The sequence below is a fragment of the Mesoplodon bidens genome (assembly GCF_964165515.1).
Source record: "Mesoplodon bidens genome assembly, chromosome: 10".
In the NCBI taxonomy this organism is placed as follows: domain Eukaryota; kingdom Metazoa; phylum Chordata; class Mammalia; order Artiodactyla; family Ziphiidae; genus Mesoplodon; species Mesoplodon bidens.
This window is the reverse complement of record NC_138172.1, coordinates 63721630-63744888: the sequence shown is the minus strand read 5'-3', so window position 1 is coordinate 63744888 and position 23259 is coordinate 63721630. Positions and strand designations below refer to the sequence as shown.

Genomic DNA, 23259 nt, shown 5'->3' with positions numbered 1-23259 from the left:
ACAACAAGATTGAGGCAGCTTCTACCCTCCACTGACCTTGAAGCCAGACATTTATACAGTGACCCTAAAAGTCATTTATTGATAACACGCAAATATATATGTGAAAATAGTTCTTTTGTTTTATTTCCTTGATTATTTGAAATATTTAATGCAATGGGAGGGAGGGAAGAAAAGAGGGAGTTCTTGATCAGGAGGGAGAGTGAGTGAGCAGAGACAAAAGGGAGAGAGAGAGGAGAGGGGAGGGAGAGGACTAGAAGAAGAATGACTTGCTACTGTTCACTAATTTTCACCAGCCAAATGGAACACATGTAGAAGGGGACAAATTACAAAACCCAAGTGTAAACACAGAATCCAGGAGGCTTCTTAAGCCATGGGCTTGATGCAGGTGGATATCCATCTTTTGGCTCATGTGGGAAATGAAAATTCTATTCTTTATTCTAATGCCATTAAGTTATTTACAACTTGATCTGAAGGTTTCATATTTATCATCGTGAAGTATCAAGCCAAATGTCCCTTTTTCAGGAGCACCAAAGATTAACAGATTAGAATGTTTTCCACATGTCCATTTTTACTGTCAAGAGAGTTTTAAAGAAGTTTTCCAGCTTCCGCAACTAAGCCAGATGTCAGTGGGTCCCACGGTGAAACAAAGTTGGCAGAGCAGCCTTCTCATGACCCCAGGGTTGTTTTATCAGGGATCAGTTTAACATCTAAGAGCCATTCTTTGCTGAAGACTGTAAAGTTTCTGGGGTCCAATCTGCCACAATTACAGAAATCTGCTGACTTGGTTGAACCTCTGAAACCCAGCATTTTTTTGTTACAACCTTTCTCACACAGAGCTGTAATTATTGTTTGTGTTGGCTCAAGAAAAGTAAAGGGTCTCATTTCCACTGTATGTTTCCGGTCTCTGGTTTCAGAAACATCCGTAGAGAATATTTTACCAGCCACATTTTTTGTTGTGTAAACAAGCCCTGGTGATTTACACTATTGGTCGCTCCACTGTGTTGACCATAGGCTGAAAGATATCAGATGAACACTTTCTAAAGTAACTGTAAAATAATATATTTTATTTTAATTGATAGCTTTGGTTCAGAAAATCATGGCCAAAAATCCAAATGTGGTTATACTGACATATCTTTTTCTTTCACTTCTCATTTCTGTTATTGTTGTGTGTGTGTGGGGGGGGGCATTTTATTTTATTTATTTGTTTAACATCTTTATTGTAGTATAATTTCTTTACAGTGTTGTGTTAGTTTCTGCTGTATAGCAAAGTGAATCAGCTATACATATACATATATCCCCATATCTCCTCCCTCTCACCCTCCCTATCCCACCCCTCTAGATGGTCAGAAAGCACTGAGCTGATCTCCTTGTGCTATGCAGCTGCTTTCCCACTAGCTATCTATTTTACATTTGGTAGTGTATATATGTCAATGCAACTCTCTCACTTTGCCACATATAGACAATGGAATATTACTCAGCCATAAAAAGAAACTAAATTGAGTTATTTGTAGTGAGGTGGATGGACCTAGAGTCTGTCATACAGAGCGAAGTAACTCATAAGGAGAAAAACAAATACTATACACTAACACATATATATGGAATCTAAAAAAAAAAAAAAAGGGTTCTGAAGAACCTAGGGGCCAGAGAGGAATAAAGATACAGATGTAGAGAATGGACTTGAGGACATGGGGAGGGGGAAGGGTAAGCATTTCTGTTATTGTTGATGTAAAATGTGAATTTAAAATAGACAGTTTAAAACATAATAAAATAAAACATACTTCTACTTATCACACAGTTTAAGAAATAGAGCATCACCAATAATTGTGAATCCCTGTTAGCTCTCCTTGTTAGCATGTCTCACGCCACCCACTCCCTCACAGAAAATTCTGCAAATCATTATTTTGTTTTTCTTTATAGTGTAACACTGTAATATGATTGCTAATTTTGTCTGTTTTAAAACTTTACATATCTGGAATATTACTTTATATATTCTTCAATAATTTGCTTTTGTTCATGTGTTATTAAGATTTGGAGATCAATTACATGATCACACAGAGCTCTAGATATTACTTATCAGAGAATACTTCCAAGTATTTTGAGGTGGAAATTAGAACTGATTCAGTTTTTACAATTATGAACAATTTTGCTACAAACTGTCTTGTCATGTCTCCTGCTGTACATCTACAAGAGATTTTCTAAGTATATGCCAAGGAATGAGCTACTGGATCACAGTATGCACATACTCAAAATTACTATAAAGAGCCAAACTTGTCCAAAAGTGGTTGTATAACGACATATTCTTACCAGCAGTATGTGAGATTTTCTGTAAATCCACATCATTTCCAACACTCGATATTGCCTGACTTTTAAATTGTTGCTGATATACCAGCATAAAATGGAATCATGTATTTTAATTTGCATTTTTTCTGATTAATAACAAGGTTAAATATATTTTATGGTTACGTGGCATTTGTGTTCCCTTTTATGTATAACGGTCCTTTGACCGTTTTCCTGTTACTTTCTTTCTCTTTCTTTCTTTCTTTCTTCCTTTCTCTTTATTTCTTAAGGAAACTCTTTAAGTATAACATGCATATAGAGAAGAGCACAAATTATAAGTATACAAAACAATGAATGACTTCACAAAGTGAAAACACCACCCGCATCAAAAAAGAGAATATGACCAACACAGGACGCCCCTCTCATGTCCCTACCACATTATCTCATTCCCATCCTAACATCTATCACTATGGATTGGTTTTGCATGTTTTTGAGTGTTATATAAATGTAATAGTTTAATAAAGACTTTATCACATCTGGCTTCTCTTGTTCAACATTTTTTTTTAAATTTAACAATGTTGCATTGTTAAATGCAGTGTTTTGTTGGTTCTCATAAATGATAAATATAGATACCACAACCTCTACGTAAATTCTCTTACTGATGTACATTTGAGTTGTTTCCAATTTGGGGCTATTACAAATAGTGGTAGTGTAAACATTCTTGAACATATCTTTCAGTGAATATGTGTACACATTTGTGTTGGTATATATTTACAAATAGAATTGCTGGGTTCTAAAATATGCATATGTTACAAAGTGGTGTACCAATTTAAACTCTCAAAGCGTCACGTGAAAATACCATCTGTTTCACATTCTTGCCAATACTTGGCAGCCTTGATAATTTTAGCAGTTCTTGTGGTTGTGTAGTGGTATCTTATTGTGGCTTTAACTGACATTTCTCTGATGAAGTTGAGTACCTTTTCATGGCTTAATGGACATTAGCATACCTTCTTTTGTGAAATGTCTCTTCAAGTCTTTTGTTCATTATTCTTTATTTTTTCATAGATTAGTAGGATTTCTGTATATGTTCAGTATACTACTGCTTTGTTAGATACATGAACGTCCAATATCTTTCCCCACATTGTAGCTTCTCTTTCCACTCTCATAATGGATCTCCTTGCTTTTTGTTTGTTTGTTTTTTGGCAAGGGGGTTTTCTTTATTTAAGGAGGTACTGTTAGTTTTTGAGGCAAAGGACCCCAATGTACAACAGTACATGAATGTCGCAGCAGCCGTTCAGAATGCAATCCAGTGCTACTCGTGTCACCTATGAGAAAAAAAGAGCTACTACCCAGACATCACTGGATTGGTTTCTCAGGAGGGTAGATAGAATTGAATCCAGCAAGGAGCCAGAACCTCTGTCATCAACGTCAGGCATGAGTAAAATTTCAGCTTGCCCATGGATCTCCTTGTTTTAATAAACTTTTTATTTTAGGGCAGTTTTAGATTTGCTGAAAAAAAATGTAAAGATAGTACAGGGAGTTTTCATATTAACCACACCCAATTACCATATATAATTCCTCCTATTATCAACATCTTTCACTAGCATGTATTCTGCTGTCATTGGTATTCTACAAATATGAATTAGAACAAACTGATTGATAGCGCTGTTCATATCAACTACTGTATCCTTACTGATTTTCTGCCGGCTTGAGCTGTGAATTACTGCAAAAGGCATGTCTAAGTCTCCAACCATAATAATGAATTTATTCTTTGTTTTAGTTCTAACGGTTTTACCTCATAAATTTTGATGCTGTGCTGTTAAATGCATACACATTTACAGTTGTTATTTTTCCTGGATAATTATCTTTTCATCATTATGTAATGTACTTATTTATCCCTGATAATTTTTCTAGTTATAAAGTCTGCTTCATCTGAAATGAATATTGCTACCCCAGCTTTCCTTTGATTGATGTTAGCATAGTATGTATATATTTCTCTATCCCTTTACTTTTAACACTTCTGAGTTTTCATGTTTAAGATGGATTTCTTGTAGACAACAAATAGTTGGGTCTTTTATTCACTATGACAATCTTTGTGTTCAAATTAGTATATTTATACTATCACATAATATGACACTAAGCATATAAATGATTACAGTTGGATCACAGGTGGATTAATATTTTCTTTGTAAATAAAAATGTTTTGTAAATGTTTGTAAATGTATTCTATTAATTGCATTTTTTTTTCTATTTTTCTCCCTCTTTTTCATCATTCTCTGGTTTTAACTGAGCATTTTAAAAGATTTTTATAGTTCTTTTTAAAACACTGAGTGATTTTCCTAGAGTTTCCCATACACATTTCTAACTAGTCTAATTTCACCCTCAGATAATACTACACCATTTCATGCACAGTGCTGATACCTTAGAGTATTCCCACTTCCTCCTTCCCATCCTTTATAACATTGTTATTCATTTCACTTATCCATATGCTAAAATTGACCTATATTTGGTAACTATTATTACTTTAAACAAAAAGTTTCCTATTAAATGAATTAAGAATAACTAAAACAAGAGACTCTATTCTATCTTCATTTATTACATCTCTGATGTTCTTTCTTTCTTATGTAGATCTGATTTTCTAACATATAATTTTCCTTTTCTATGATGAATGTCTTCAACATTTCTAGCAGGGCAAATCTGATGATGAAAGCCTTAGGTTTTTCTTTGAGAAAAACATTTGTTTCTTTAGCACTTTTGGTGGGGTTTTCTTTAAACACTTTAAATATTTCACTCCAATCTCCTGTTTTCTGATGAGAAATCCAACCTAATCCTTAGCTATGTTTCATTATATGCAAGATGTTTATTTTCTTCTCACTTCTTTCAAGATGTTCTCTTTGTCTTTGGTTTTTTTCAGTTTGAATATGATATGCATAGGTGTTGATATTTTTATATTTATCCTGTTTGGTGTCGTCTGAGCTTCCTGGATCCATGGCGTCAGTCATTAACTTTGGAATATCCTCAGCTATTATTGTTTCAAATGTTTCTTCTACTTTGTTCTCTTTTTCTCCTCCTGCTGGTATTCCAATGACACATTTGTTATACATTTTAAAATCGTCCCACAGTTCTTGTATAGTCCGTTTTTATTTTTCACTGTTTTTTTTTTCTCTTTGCATTTTCCTTAGATCAAGTTTCTATTGACTTATCTTTAAGCTCCCTGACCTCTCCTTGGTCATGTGTAGCCTACTGCTGAGTTTATTAAAGGCATTCTTCGTTTCTGTTACAGTTACACTTTTTTTTTTAATTTCTAACGTTTCCTTTCAATTCTCTCTTAGAGGTTCCATCTCTCTGCTTCTATTTCCACCTCTTCTTTGTATGCTTCTACTTTTGCCATTAAAGACATTCATATACTCACAGTTAGTTTAAATTCCTTGTTGGAACATTCTAACAATCTCTGTTGGACCTGAATCTGGTCCGGATGCTTGCTTTTTCTCTCCAGGCTGTATTTTCTTCTTGGCCTGGGACCTGCCTTGTGCTTTTTGTTGTTGTTGTTGTTGTTGAAAACCAGATATATTGTATCTGATGATAGGACCTCAGGTAAATAGGCTGTGTAAGTGTGAGAGTTTGTCATTCTAGCTAGGAGTTTGGCTGTGTTTAATGTTTGTTGTAGCTGTAACAGCCAGAGGGTTCCAATTTCTCTAGTGTCTTTGATTTTTGCCTTCCCTCTTCACTGTGGGTTTCCCTAAGTGTATCTCCTCAAGGAGAGTCTGCATCTGCAGCTCTTTTATCTGTAAATAACTATATTGGGGACGTGTTGGCATGATGATAAGACGTAGGGGAAGGGAACCATTCTATAATCTTATGAGTAAATCTCAGATGTTTAGTTGGCCTGTGTCTCAGGAGGCGACTTTCACATGTGGAGTTGATACCAAAATTTAATAATATATCTTATTATGGACAGAAAATTCTAATTTTAATGTACCCTGTTTATCAATATTTTCTATCATTAGCCCCTTATTATGTAACACGTAATAAATCTCTGCCTATACAACATATTATCTCTCATGCTATTTTTTTCCTGACTTTGATTTACAATCCACCAGGACTTGATTTTTTTGTACAATGTGGGGTAAGTGTTGACTGGATGAGCTGGATGTCCCCCTGGGCTCTTTTCCCACTGGAGGTACCACAGGCTCAGGGAAGACCTCACAGCATGGTACTGCATGGATCTGGAGAGGACAATGCAACTGGCATGTATTTGTTCCTCATACCCTTCTAATGTAATCTGTCTTGGTCTCCGTGGTACACTGTGGGGTGGGATGGTGGTGTGTGGTGCTTTAGCCTTACCCCTATGATCTAGGATTCTCTCAGCACTGTCTTGTACATGAAGTTGTTGACTGCCCTTCTTGTGAGGGGGAGCAAAGTCAAGAATGACCTACCTGGCCATCTTGATGATGTCACTTCCCTAAACTAATTCTGATTTAGGCTATTCTCTCATGGGACTGTACTAATTGAAATATTTCATCCCACTTAGTTTCTTTTAATGAAAAAAATATAAATTCAATATGTCGAGGGAGAAAAATTCCTCTAGAAATTTATTCTTCACTAGTATTTCTACCTAAATTTAAAACTTTGGAAGACCATGGATTTGAAATGCCCTCATGTCTCTCAATTTGTCTCTTTTTGTTTCCCTGATCTTCTAACAGTGAATAGAACTCTGCATAACTTTAAGTGGCTTTGACATTCAATCAAGGAATCTTAGAGATCACTGAGTCAATTCTCCCATCTTCAGCTGAAGAAAACCAAAGTTATGGATGTAGGAGCCATCTTCACCCAGCTTGGACTTTGTATATGGATCACTTCCTGTGCAACAGGAAAGCTCTTTACCAACCTGTCCACATTCTCTATGGGGGGTTTACTGTCAGTCAGCCTAGTATCTGCTGAAAAAATTTTGCCAATCCTGTTGTCCTTAATCACATGTATGAAACACATAGAAATGGCACAATTTTCCTTACATTATATTTGTATTTTAGTGCTGCATATATGTTTACATTCTAACATATGTCTGAAAGTATGGGGTGTAGGTTATTTGAAATATGGGGTCCTAATAAAATCTAAGCAGGCTGAATAAATTTCCTGAACCATTTTCATGGAATATGAAATTACAAGTCCCCTGCCACTCTCATCCTACCCTTTCCATTTCTATAACTGCAAGTGATCCTCAGGCAATATTATCCTTTCTCTCCATCTTTGATATAAATGTTCTTTTTTTTTTCACTTTTGTTTTTGCAGAGCAGGTCAGTACAATGCAGAAACTCACTTGTAGAAATTTAATGATTTTCTTTCTGAACTAAAGAAAAAAAAAACACTACTTCAGTGTATGGAAGCCTGAACATTAAAAGGATATACAGAAAGATAATTACAAGTGTACTTTGTAGATACATTCTACTCCTTGTAGAACATATCTACTTTGTAGATAGATCTATTCTACAGCTTTTCTTTTTTAACATCTTTATTGGAGTATAATTGCTTTACAATGGTGTGTTAGTTTCTGCTTTATAACAAAGTGAATCAGTTATACATATACATATGTTCCCATATCTCTTCCCTCTTGCATCACCCTCCCTCCCACCCTCACTATCCCACCCCTCGGTGGTCACAAAGCACTGAGCTGATCTCCCTGTGCTATGTGGCTGCTTCCCACTAGCTATCTATTTTACGTTTGGTAGTGTATATATGTCCATGTCACTCTCTCACTTTGTCACAGCTTACCCTTCCCCCTCCCCATATCCTCAAGTCCATTCTCTAGTAGGTCTGTGTCTTTATTCCCGTCTTGTCCCTAGGTTCTTCATGACTCTTTTTTTTTCTTAGATTCCATATATATATGTTAGCATACGGCATTTGTTTTTCTCTTTCTGACTTACTTCACTCTGTATGACAGACTCTAGGTTCATCCACCTCACTACAAATATCTCAATTTCGTTTCTTTTTATGGATGAGTAATATTCCATTGAATATATGTGCCACGTCTTCTTTATCCATTCATCTGTTGATGGACAGCTTTTATTCACTTTAACTCAACAGAGTTCAACAAAATTCATTTTAACCTCCATCACCTACTCATTTAATCCAGAATTCCTCTACTTACTAAAGACCACCATCTCTATTTGTGTCCCGAATTAGTAAGATGCCCCAAGTTCTGTTTACCAATTTACCATGACCTAATCCACCACCACTATCTCCTCCTTCAATACTTAGACCATGTTTCTAAAACTCAAATGCTTGCAGGAGTAAGCAAATAAGTGGGACACATGATGAAAACGAGATCTAAGAACTTAGAGCACACCCAGTCAGTCAGTGTGAGCTGGAAAGGCTGGCCCTATTTCAGGGGCTACTTGTACCTTAGTTCCAGCCTAGTTTTGTCAAGCCAGAATATGAACACACTTTGATAACCAAGTTAGCACTTCATGAAAAGCCACAGCAAAGCAGGATTTTCGTTGAGTATTCTTACCATTTAAGAAGGTAAACAGTCAATGGCTTTATACCTATTATCTGTTTGTTTAACTTTGTGCATCAAGATTGAAGGAAAAGGACTTCCCTGGTGGCGCAGTGGTTGAGAGTCCGCCTGCCGATGCAGGGGACGGGGGTTCGTGCCCCGGTCTGGGAGGATCCCACGTGCCACGGAGTGGCTGGGCCCGTGAGCCATGGCCACTGCGCCTGCACGTCCGGAGCCTGTGCTCCACAATGGGAGAGGCCACGACAGTGAGATGCCCGCGTACCAAAAAAAAAAAAAGATTGAAGGAAAAAACAATACACATATTTGCCATATTTCCTTACTAACACTCTCTTTCCAATTGTACTTTTCAAGTCAGATGGCCAAGAGGGTCTCCTCTTCTGCTTCCTCCTTACTGTTTCTCCCCCTTTTTGCTCAATGCACATATAAAATTTCCTTAAGGAAACAGCAGTTTCATTTTCACTTCTTCATGATTTAGAGATATCTTCCCACCTAGACCACACATGAACTCACTTACCTGGAATTTCAGACAAGAGCACTTTCCTGGTTTCCTGCTATTGTGGTTTTAAATAAACACCATAACCACATTGGCAAACCTAGTAATATTTTAAAATCATAATTAACTTTAAATTAACATGGTTTCAGACACTGGGAACTCTTAATCCTTGGGGAATTCTGTGTCTTTATTTTTAAGCAAACAAGGCAACAATAAAGTATGATGAACTTCAGAAAGTTGCCTTTATCTCTTTAATGAAGTTGTCTCAGCAATCAAAAAGAATCTTCTTTCTTTTTAACAATTTTTTAGTAGATTTGCTATGGATAACACTGTTGGCCTTCTTACAGCTGATGTGGGTCTTAATTCTTTTCACTCTAAGGTCTGTTATCTATAAAGCCTTGTGTATTTTCAAGGGGAAATGTCCCAAAATGTCAATGTAGAAAAATAAATAAGATTTTTCTTTCCTTACAGAGTAGAAACAGTATTCTTTTAATTTGGACCTTCAATGAAAACAGTGGGTTTCGGTTACTGCAGCGAATGTTTCCTTTAAGAATGTTTACTGAACTGCAAACATTTTACTAAGAAATGTGAGCTTTATTTAGTTATCTGTTGTTATTATGAGATCAAAGTAAAAGAATCTAATCCTCAAAGCATACTCTTCAAACCTCAACTTTTTTACCTCAGGAAATTGATGACATAAACATATTTTCCATATCCTGCAAGGAAAGTTTTTCCCCCAAAAATTGCTCAAGGTATTCAAACATTTACTATAAATAGATTTAAATATTTTAAACACAACTAAATACAAGAATGCTCTGAGAAATTTGAAGAAGTACTATTGATTAATGAAGAAATGAGTCTTGGTGAGACATAATTTCTGGAAGGCAGTTACGTTCACCACTATACCACTAATGTGAGACTTATAATTTCTGAATCATGGGAGGAAGAAAGATTGATAGAACACAGGAAGAAGAATTTCAAAATCAGGAAGAAAAACAGTAGCACATGTTACAATGATTCTCAACCAGGGAAGAAACCTAAATCCGTAGGCCTTCCACATAAAGAAAATCACCAAATTTCATTTTTATACAAATGAAAACCTGAATAAAAGGAAAAACCTGTCAATTTCTTGGATGGGGAGATGATATTCTTAAGTCAATCTCTCTAAATTAGTCTAGCTATTTAATAAAATGGATATTTGGGGGATGGAGTTTGGGACAAATTCAGTTTAAAATTCAATTAGATAAAGTATATAAAAATAATTTAAGCAGGTTTGATAAAAAAGAATAATAAAAGGGTCATGTGATACTAGATTTGAAATCTAACATAAAGCCATGTTAATTAAAAGTATGGTACTTACATGAATAAATGACCAAAGGGACAGGAAGAGGTAAGATAAACTGGGTTGTCATCCTTGTTCTACTACCTTTCAGATAAAGGGCTTTGGGCAACTGACCTAACCTTGGAAAGCCACAGTTACCTCATGTAAAAAGTTATAGTTATAAAAAAATTACTTCATAGGATTGTTACAGGGACAAAATAAAATAATGCATGTAAAACATAGTTTAAAAATTCAATAAATATCAGCCAATGTTATCACAGAATAGAAACTCTAGAGATCAACTCAAGAATATAACAACATAGTATGTGTCATAACTGAATATTTTGTATCTCTGAGGAAAAAATAGGTTATGTAATGAAGTGATAACTATGTGTTTATATAAAATACAGATTCTCATCTTGTATCACGAATAAAAATGCAGTACAGTTGGATGAAAGATTTGATTATAAGAAATAAAATCAAAGAAAAGATAGGTAATCAGTTTATATAAGTACTAAAGTTTTGAAGAACTCAAGGTCCTGCTCAGCAAAATTCCAAAGGCAGAAGCCATAAAGTGAAGACAGTATTATCAGTGTTGGTCCCCATCTTCCTTTACCCAGCATTTCACACCGAGGATCACCTCCTCCTCTTTGATAGACTTCTTCCTTTAGAGTCTTGCACTCAAGACTGTCTTGGTTTTCTCCTACCTCATGAGTCACTATTTCTGTCTCCACAATATCCTGTTTTCTCTGATCTCTTAATGATCAATATTTGGTGCTCTATCCTTTGTCCTCTTTCTTCTCTATCATGTCATGCATTCCTTGGAATTAAATACTATATATACTCTGTTACTTCTAAATTCATATCTTTAGCAAAGACTTCTCACCCCAAATCAATTCTTATATAACCAACTGCCTACATTTAAGGGTAAGGGGAGGGAAGGGAGTTATAGGAATCATGAAGTGCAGTTTATGTAGCTCAATATGCTATCAAATATTCCTTCATTTTATGTATATACATACACACACACACATAACAAAGAGACAGACCTCAGAGATATTACAAATTTGGTTTCAGACAACCACAATAAAGAGAATATCATTATAACACAAGTCACATGAATTTTTTGGTTTCCCAGTATATATAAAAATGATGTTTACATTATACTGTAGCTGTTAAGTATGCAATAGCACTATGTCTAAAAAAAATGTATGTACCTTAATTTAAAATTAATGCTGTTGCAAAAATGGCACCAATAGACTTGCTCAACACAGGATTGCCACAACCCTTCAATTTGTTTAAAAAAATCAAATAAATAAATAAATAATAAAGCAAACACTAATAAATCGTAGTATGCCTATATACATACATTATATATATATATATATATATATATATATATATATATATATATATATATATATATATATATATATATATATATATATATTCACATATATATGAATAAGAATGACCTATTTTGGTAGCTAATACTAATCTTCCTTCTGAGGTAGGATTATAAGTAATTAATTTTTCTTTATACTAGTTTATATTTTCCAAATATTTGAACATCAACATTATTTTTTAGCCATTGAAAACCAACCAGTAGGAGGAGTGATGTCACCATGATGACAACATAGGTCATTCCTGCCTTTGCTCACCCTCCCAAGAATAACAACTAACAACTATTCATAGTCAAGACACCACTGTGAGAATCCTAGAACACAGGGATGAGGCTGAGTACCCCTGAACCACAGACACCAAGAGAGACCTCATTAGAAGGTAAGAGAAGTAGCTACACACTGATCATCTTGCCTATCCCCCAGGCTGGAGCAGCATTATGTCAAGAGGTCCCTCCTGAGCCTATGACATCTCCAGTGGGAAAGAGAGCCCAGGGAGACATCCAGCCTCCACCCAGTGTTGTGGGTCACTTTCTGGGAACCCCTAATTTGACTTCGCCCCACAGGGATTTCAGAAGAATCTTCAGGGATCAACCACTGGGAATCTGACCATGACAGAGAAATTGGGTGGGGTGGGGGGTTTGCAACAAGAGAAACTGGATCTTGACAGCTTGAGTTCCTACCTGCAGAACCTAAGCAGTAGTGCCAGCCAGCAGTTTTGCTCAACTGCAGAACCAAGTTCCTGTTGCAGTCTGACCAGGGAAATGGATGGGTGCAGGTCTTCCTAATTCAGGTCTTCAAACAAGGACCTGAGTTTTGGTGGCTCTAAGAGCGTGATTTGCCCATTGCCAGGCAAGGTAGCTGAGTCACAGCCCAACAAGCTTCAGAATGTGACTGAAGGACCTGACCAGAAGGGCTGGTGAGAACACTTGGAAGCTTCATAGACTGGCAACACTGGAGCCAAGAGGCAGGAAGGCAGTGCTGATCATCCACAGAGAAGAGCTATTACTGGACAGGGAGCTTTCCTCTGCTACACCCAGGCAGGGGAATTAATCCATAGCCTTGCCCTTGCCATTTCTATTCAACATAGTGCTGGAAGTCCTTGCCAAAGTAATCAGGCAAGAAAAAGAAATAAGAGACATCAGAATTGGAAAGAAAGAAGATAAACCATCTCTATTTGCAAATAATATGATTTTATATATTGAAAAGACTACACCAAAAAACTGTTACATGTAATTAACAAATTCAGTAAAGTAACAAATTCAGTAAAATTAATGTGCAAAAAATCAGTAGCATTTCTGTACACTAACAACAAATTATCTGAAAAAGAAATAAAGAGAATCATCCATTTAAAATAGTACCCAAAAAATACTTAGGAATAAACTTAACAAGGAAGTGAAATATCTTTACTCTGAAAACTACAAGACACTGATGAAAGAAATCTAAGGAGACACACATAAGTGGAAAGGTTTCTCATGTTCACAGATTGGAAGAATTAATACTGTTAAAATACCAATACTACCAAAAGCCATCTATAGATTCAATCCAATCCCTACCAAGATTCCAATGACATTTTTTATAGAAGTAGAAAAAACAATCTTAAAATTTATATGGAAACAAAAAAGGAAAAGCAATTCTTTGAAAGAAGAACAAAGCAGGGGATATCACAATTTCCTGATTTGAAGCTATACAATAAACTTATAGTATGGTACTGGCACAGAAACAGTATGCCAGTATGGTACTGGCACAGAAACAAACAAATAGATCAATGGAACAGAATCAAGAGTCCCAAAATAAACAAAGTATATAAGTTCAACCAATATTTAACAAAGAACCCAAGAATACTCAATGGAGAAAAGAGAGTCTTTTTAATAAATGGCACAGGAATAACAGATATTCACAAGTAATAGAATTAAACAAGACCCCTGTCTTAAATCATTCACAAAAGCTAACGCCAAATGAATTAAAGACTTAAATGTAAGATCTGAAAATGTGAAATTTCTAGAAGAAAAAATAGAAAAAAATGCTTCTTGACAAGGGTCTTGACATTGATATTTTTGGATATGACACATAAATATAAGCAACAAAATTAAATATGCACCCCAATGTTCATAGCAGCACTATTTACAACAGCCAAGACATGGAAGCACCTAAATGTCCATCAACAGATCAATGGATAAAGAAGATGTGGGGTATATATACAATGAAACATTACTCAGCCATAAAAAAGAATGCAATTTGCAGCAACATGGATGGACCAAGAGATTATCATACTAAGTGAAGTAAGTCAGACAAAGACAAATATCATATGATAACAGAATCTAAAAAAATGATATAAAAGAACTTATTTACAAAATGAAAACAGACTCACAGACGTAGAAAACAAACTTATGGTTACCAAAAGGGAAAGGGCAGGGGAGGGATAAACTAGGAGTTTGGGATTAGCAGATAAACACCTCTGTACATAAAATAGATAAACAACAAGCACTTACTGTATAGCACAGGGAACTACATTCAATATCTTGTAATAATCTAAAAAAAGAATCTGAAAAATAATATATATACATATATAGGTATAACTGAATCATGTTGCTGTACACAATATTGTAAATCAACTATACTTCAATAAAAAATAAAATAAACAAGTGGGACTACATCAAACTAAAAAGCTTCTTCACAGCAAAAATAAAAAACAATCAACAAAGTGAAAAACAACCCACCCACATGGAAAAAGGATGTGCAAAACATGCATCTCATAAGGAGTTAATATCCAAAATAAATTAAAGAGCTCATAGAACTCAATATCAAAAAAAACACAAAACACTCTCATTTAAAAAATGGGCAAAAGACCTGAATGGACATTTTTCCAAGAATGATACAACAATGGTCAACAGGTCAATGAAAAGAGGCTCAATATCACTGGTCTTTAGGGAAATTCAAATAAAAATCACTATGAGATATCACTTCATGCATTTTAGAGTGGTTATCACCAAAAAGAAGGGATAACAAATATTGGTGAGGATATGGAGAAAAGGGAAAATTTGTGCACTGTTGATGGGCTTGTAAACGGGAACAGAACCTAGACAAAACAGTAGGTAGACTCCTCAAAAAATTAAAAATAGAGTTACCATATGATCAAGGGATTCTAATTCTGAAAATATATCCAAAGGAAATGAAAAACTATCTTGAAAAGATATTTGTACCTCCATGTTCACTGCAGTATTATTTACAATAGTCAAGACATGGAAACAATCTGAGTGTCCACTGATGGATGAATGGATAAAAAAGATTATATATATATATATATATAATGGAATATATATATATAATATTGTATTATATATTGTATAATGGAATAGTACATATAATATATAATATCATATATAATATTATATAATGGAATATTATATATAATATTAAATACTATATATAGCATACATATAATATATATTAATATATAATATATTAACATATATTTATATAAAACATATATAAATATAATGTAATATACAAATATATATTCCCTATTATATAATATATTAATATATAATCAATATATTATACATTATAAATTACAATTAACATATTATATAATATTTAATATATAATATGACTATATACCACAGCAGTGGTAACTATAGTCATCATGTTGTACACTACATCCCTAGTACTTTATTTACCTTACTACTGGAAGTTGGTACCTTTTGACCACCTTTCTGCAATTATACATTATACATGTAATATATATAATATATAACATTAATATATCATTAATATATTAATATAATTAAACCTTAATATATTACATTATATCATAATATAATATTATTAATATAATATTAATAAAATATATATTTATACTATATAATATATGTTAATGAAATATATATTATATAGTATATTTCATTTATACACTGTATATTATATATTATGTATTATATATTATATTTATTCAAATATTATAATATATTAAACATTACATATATTACTTATATTTCATCATATACAAAATATTGATTGTATTTAAACAAAATATCAAATATTATGTGTAATATACAATATTATAAAATATAATTAATATATGATTATTGTATATTAATATAATTATACAATGTATTATTTATATAATAATATATTTATGTATTGCATTATATTGTATATAATATATACTGTATATAAAATACATTTATATTATATAATATATTAATATATTATACATTATATAATATATTAATATTTCTAACATATATAGGTATATTATAGGTATATTAATATATATTATTTTATATTATTATAATTAATAATATAATAATATATGATATGTAATATATTTTATATAGTATTATATAATATATATTACATATATTATATATTATTCATAATTATATATAATTTGTATGTAATATATATAATATAATATATTATATTAACATACCTACATTATATATATCTATATATACACATATATATATACCTATCACACAGAAGGCAGCTAATTAATATTTTTTGGTTAAATAAACATTTTTAAATAATACATAAAATAATTATAAATGATCACTGTTGATAGATATAATTTCCATTTTATATTCTGCTCTATATTGAAGGGATTTATCAATATATGGGAAAAAATAACCACGAAACTTTGTAGCTTCCAGACTGGGATTCCACATGTTCGACTTGCACTTAGTAAGCTCCTTATCCTCAGTCATCTTTCAGTCTTGAATCTAACTTTTATTAATACTATTAAGTTCAGTATTCTAAAGTGACAATTTATAAAAGTGAACCAGTGTGAGCTAATAGCGTAGATCACTCCCACTTAATTCAGGCTCAGAACTAGAATATGTGGCAACATATGAGAAAGTTGTTCAAACATTAAAGCTAAAGCATTCTTGAATTTTGGTTATGATGTTTATTAGCAGTTCTAATTGTGTGTGTGTGTGTGTGTGCACGTGCACATACACACACTTGTTTTTGTTATTAGTGGTGAGCCTACAACCATGAATTGTTTGTATTACAGTAGGCCAAAAAATAGTTATGAGAATAGTACTTTATGTTCAATACCAAACTACCAATTTCAAGCCAATATTCTTAAGGAAAAAATCTGGGTCATGTTACATTAATGGACAAGAGTATAAATATTCATAAAGTTTCCTTGTAAATAGATATTTTTGTGAGAGAAAAAAATAAGAACAAAAAACGTGAAACAATATTCAAAAAACAAAAAGCTTAATGTGTTTCTATACAAACAACAGAGCAAAACAGCAAGATTTCCAAATTAAAGGCGCATGTGCTAAGAAAGATGTGACAAGTACTTGATTGAAAATAAGATATTGAAAACGAGATTAAAACAATCGGATGAGATATTTACAGAATGAATTAGAGAGGTGTTCGAAATGTAGTGAGTTCTGAAATTTCCACCTCTTACGTCAAAGGAAAAATCATATCATATCCTGGCCCTAATCCCCATTAACAATAATCAATTTTTGTAACATTTGCCTAACTGATCAGCATGGATTAATTACCATGGGAGAGGCAAAGCCGTTTGGGGCATCTTCTTTCTTGGTGAGTTTCAGGCTTACGATCTAAGTGTAACCCACTACATAGAGATTAAATACTTATGCTAAATATTTAGCATATTAGAATCAAATTCACGTGTATTATTTTTAAACACTTATTACTTGAATTCCTGTTTAAAATGCCATCTAGCTCAGAAGGAGGTTTTTTCTAACTGCCCCTTCAATATCTGCGTATATAGAAATAGATAAAAGTTATATTATCTCTGGAATAAAACCTGACTGATTACCTATAGTCAAAATCAGAGAGAAGTTTATATTAATAAAAAGATGTTGGAGATAAACAAAACAAAATTATTCACGTTTTCTCATTTTTATCACTGATATAAGTAATCCAGCCACTTGCAAAAAAAAAAAAAATAGAAAGGAACTTTGTTCACCTTTTCTTACTGACATTTATGGCTCAAAGCCCTGTTTTTAAGCACTCAAAAATTGGACGGTATTAACTTCTGCTGGACTCCCTGTTCTCTTTTATTTACTTATTTTTGTCTTAAAAGTAGTTTTAAAATACTTGATAGTATAGTTGATTTACAATATTGTGTTAGTTTTATTTTATTATTGTGTTAGTTAGTTAATTTATTTTTCGATGATAACTTACACCTCATCCCACCTGAGAATATTTTCAACATAATACTGTACTGGAGAAAGTTAATTGTGTAGCAAAAAGCAAACAATCAGGAAAACAAACAAAAACAGAAATACTATTTCATACTCAAAAAGCTTCTGGAGGTACTGAGTTAAACTAAAACAGTTTTCTCCACAGCAGGACTGCTCAGAGATTTTACATCTGAATCTAACATCTAAAACAGTGTCTGATAAAATGAATATTTGTTGAATAAATTAGTGATGCATTTTGTAAAACCTATGTAGGAGCATCCAGTTTTCAACTTTTTGTTTTCTTTCTTGCTCGCTGATTTCTATTTAGCTCTTTAATAGATGTTGAATAAATGAATAATATCTAATGCATGTATTTACAAATTTACACATTTGCAAAACAATGCTTTATGCTTCTGGTTCCTTGAGTAATAAAGGTTATAATATTATTGCTATTAGTATATCAGCAGTAGTAATAGTTTTAACTGTAATGATGGTAATAGTATGAAGTATCAACCAAATGCAGTCACCAAGACAAATGTTCTAGAAACTCTGCACCTCATCTCAGTTTTGTAAAATATGAGGACGTAGACATCATTGTACACATTCTATAGGTATAGAATTGAGAAGAGAATCTGGAATTCTAAAAATTTTCTTTGAGAACCTCAAAAACAAATGACATGAGGAAATTGTTTGGTAGCATTTAAACATGGTTTAGCAAGAGTCAATATAAAGAAATGAATGCTTTGTTGTAAAAATTAGGTAAATGATTTGGTTTTTCTAAAAGAGAATACTAAACATATGGAAAACATCATGAGGAAAGACACATTAGCTAAATGTCTATTAAGTTTAAGAGAAGAAAAACGCACATGGTATTTCTTTAGGGGAAAGCTAAATATTGCCATTCTACTCTCTTTGCTACCAGTTAATGTGGTACTGTTACTGGTGATATTGGAACTCATTTGTTTACTCTGTTTTTACCCAGTTATGAAGACTCAGATCATTTGAGTGAAGAAAAACAGAGACTGTGCAATTGTTTAGGGTTAAGTAGATTAAGTAATTTGTTCACTGGTGTTTTACTTAGGTACTTGGGAATATGCAACAGGGTGAGACTCAATTTTTACATAAAAAATTAAGACAAGTATATTGGGCCATGTACATTTCTTCCATTACTGAAATACTGTACACTTTGTCACCTCATTTTCTTGCTCTTTTGGGTTTGGGTGGTTATAAATATCCCCCACTCAAATCTATAGTGTCAATTATTTCTCTATATTAAAGAATATCTGATAATTATGAATTCTTGACTCCCATACTACCATGTACAGCCCTATAAGTCATATGTTTAAGTAATAAAAAAATACAATAAACCTGGGAACCCAAGAATGATCCCTCTATTACATTATTAGCATGTGCTTTCCAGACTGAGGGGGATGTTCCATTTATAACTCTCATTTGTTTCCTACCATCATGGCCAAGTTTCCACCTACTACATGTCTCCTTGCCATCATTTTAACTTCCAGTTTGGAGCACTGTAAACTGTCTCCTAACCCCTAAATTAAAACAAATGATATCCACTCCACATGCACCAGCAATCTGACTAGAAGCCACTTCAAAGATTCCATTTTAAGGAATGAAGTATGGCCACTGCTTCCTGAAGCCAGAGTTAGCCTAGTTCATAACCAAGTGGGACTTTCTCTGATTTCCCTTCTACTTAAACACTGGCAGGTTTGGTTGTTTTTTGTTTTTTTTTTTTCCTAAGACAATTTTTCTCCTCCACTCAAGGTAATCCTGGTTATTTTGTTGTTGCTGCTGCTTTTATTGGGAAGGGGTCCTGGAGGACTCTGCCTCACTCAGCGTTGCCAGGGACCAACCAGTACACATATGTCTGCAAAGACATTCCAAGACAATGCTCCGCTGTCTGTGTGAGCATACACCTTCCCAAACATTTACAGACTGTCTCAGCTACACACAGTTTCAAAGAGAGCAGAAGTGTATATTTTTTCTTACACTGGCACTGGCTTATCAAACTGGATGAAAGTGGATGAAACTGTTTGAAAGTGGATGGCAGCAAACACAAACTCTACAACTTCAACGTTAAATTGTTCATTTAAACTGGCCACTCGGGCTGCATATTGCTTCTTACACAAGCTGCTCTTACCCTCTCCTCCACCCACTTACACTGTGACTACAAGTCAAGGTCTGGGCAATGCAACACCGCCATGCTCCAAGTGCCCTTTCCCAGGCCCCTCGCCTCCCTTCTTCCCTCCCGCCTCACGTACATGCTTAGAGCTTATGCACATAGTAAAAGAACAGAAAACACAATGACAGATACTTGTGGACACGTTTCCTGCTAACTTGTACAGGAGCTGCCAAAGAGCAAAATATCCACCCTTCCCCGACAGACATACACATACACACCTAGACATACAGATACACATAGACACATACATACAAATACACATATATGTGTACACACACATGCATACGCACATTTGCATATACACATACACACATGCACACACAGAGACACACACAGGCATACACACACAGAGAGACATAAACACACACACACATACACACATAGACGCATACACACACACAAATAATTCAGCTTAAATTGAAGATACGTTCCTTCTGGAAAGATTTATATTCTTCCTGACACCTGTAGGTGCTACTAATTCACACCCATTTGAAAATAATTTGCCTGCTTGTGTCTTTCACATTCTGCAAGCAATGTGAATTTCAACCCTAAACTCACAACAGGGTCAACAAAAAGTTATGACATATAAAGGGGGCTTGTGTATTTCTCCTTCACCCATAGCCAAGGCCATTAGAATAAATATCTTTGCCGCCTTCTCCCATTGTTAGGTGGTTTTTGCTGGTTCACCCTTTTTGACTGAAGGTGTGGTGTTTTCTTTTGCGGGGTGAGGGGTCTCAGCCTCATACAGGTTCTGGCCTGTGCTCCCCATCTTGCTTGGGCCCAGGGTTCTTTCCTGTCCCCACCCCGTACTGCTGTTACAGTATGGATGGGCAAATGCACCAGAATTGCTGTTCTCATCTCTTTGTAAATGGAGAGTCTGCAGTTCATCTAATTCAGCGAATGTTATAAAGCTCAGGTTCCCCTCTGAATACAATAGTCGTCTTTCAGCTCCTAGGACATGGTCCTCCCTCTCCAAGGCCTTTTGCCCGAGTCGTGTTTCATGTGCTTGAAAATTCTTTTCACACATTGATGCCCATACACACACACAAATGCACGCACACACACACACCTCTTATTGAGGTTCCTTTCTTCTCATTCTTTATATCTGATTTTAAATCTTACTTCCTCAGACAGCCTTAACTGTCACAATCACAATGGGGTAACAGCAATATTTTGCAGTGGGGCATTTTCAACAGGCAGAAAGTTTCCAGAATCAGATCTTTGGGTTCCCAGAATGTGCACTATAGCCCTCGATCCCAAACCCTAAACTATCACTCATTATATAATAAATATGCTACATGAATAAAACATGACTCAAGTGTTACCGTCTACAGGATATATCCATATGAGAAATGAGAGAGACACACAGACACACACACACACTGACACACACACAGACCTCTCCAGGAACTTGCTAGTGAGGAACACTTAATAAGTTACAGTTGCAGCTGAACACAGAATCCTGAAGTGATGCCTAGTTCTCTATTGTTTTAGAAACTAGAATAGAGAAGGAAAATTGTCAAAATGCCCCAAAGTCCATGGGATATCATTTTTTTCTTCTAATTCAATACAATGTTCCTTGCCTGCTTCCAGAGGACAAATAAGGATTTGTGCACATATATTACAAAGTCCAAATAAGCCCTTGTGGGGCTTGATATTCACAGGTTTTTTTAACTTCTGCCAAAAAACTGTGCACTGCAGGATGATGACATTAAGCTTTATGTATTGATTTTCAGCCTCACCAAAAAGCTTTCAGACACTCTTATCTTTAGTTGTCAAAATCTTGGGCTCGAAGAACATCCAGTGAATCTATTTTTAGCCGAGTTTAAGAAATAACATCAATTTAAAAATAAATACCTTAAAATGCAATTTATATCTATTCCTTTCAATAAATATATTAAAAAGAACTGAGGTGTCATTAGAATGTAATAAGCAATTCTTAATTCTCCAACTTTCTAGCTGTCTTGTGTTTGATCAGAATATACTTGACAAAAACCAGGGGTTCTTTCAAAAGGATGCTTGCCAACATTAGGAAGACATCTTAAACAAAATAGTCTATATTTCAGCATATCTCCTCATCACAGAGCACCAAATTATCCAAAAGAGCATAAGTTACATGATTACAACAGTACACGCTACTATCTCCATGCTTTGCGCTCCTCAAAAATGCCATCATTTTTCAATCTATCAACTTTTCAGTCTGAGAGCAAGTGGGAGTTGAAAAAAGCAGACATAGCTCTGAGAAGATTAATACTTTTAAAAAGAACAAATTCAGGGATTTTATCAAATCAAATGAACAGTAATAAGAGACATAATTGCCCTGAAAAGCATGGGCAATTTACAAATATTTCCTGAGTGCACGTCATGTGTAAGGTACTGTTTAAATGTCTCTTGATTTTTAATCTAGTTTTTCTTCTGTCATATCACACTGCCTCCCTTCTAGTTTTCTACCAACCAAGTTATAGCTATTCAATGTTCTCCCTTGATTGTAAACCTAACCACAGCGTTCAAACAATGGTTCAATTACTGTATATTTCTACAATAACAATTTCTTACTGGGTCAGCATGTTAGGAAACTAGGAGAGAAGGCTTGGCATGGAGTCGGGAGCCTCAGTCTCTGGTCTCAACTCCAGCACTTTGTAGCTGTGTGATCTTGGGCAGGTCACATAACCTCCAAATCCTGTTTCTTGATCTGTAACAGGTTAATGCTATGTATACTGCAAAGGTTGCTGTGAGGGTTAAATGAAATAATGTACATGGAAGAGGTGAACAAAGGGCTTGGAACACTGTGGATGCCCAATAAGTATCAACTCTTGAATCTCAAAAAAAAATGTTATATTCACAGCAATTTATAAATATTGTCTCACTAAAGCTCTTAATATGT

General features: G+C 34.2%; 1 protein-coding gene across 6 annotated transcripts in view; it reads right to left on the bottom strand.

Moving 5' to 3' along the window:
- Positions 1 to 23259, bottom strand: part of HMGCLL1 (3-hydroxy-3-methylglutaryl-CoA lyase like 1) — a gene marked incomplete at both ends in the record, with an annotated part of 135467 nt that overhangs the window by 33168 nt on the left and 79040 nt on the right. The gene's annotated exons all lie outside the window — the stretch shown is intronic.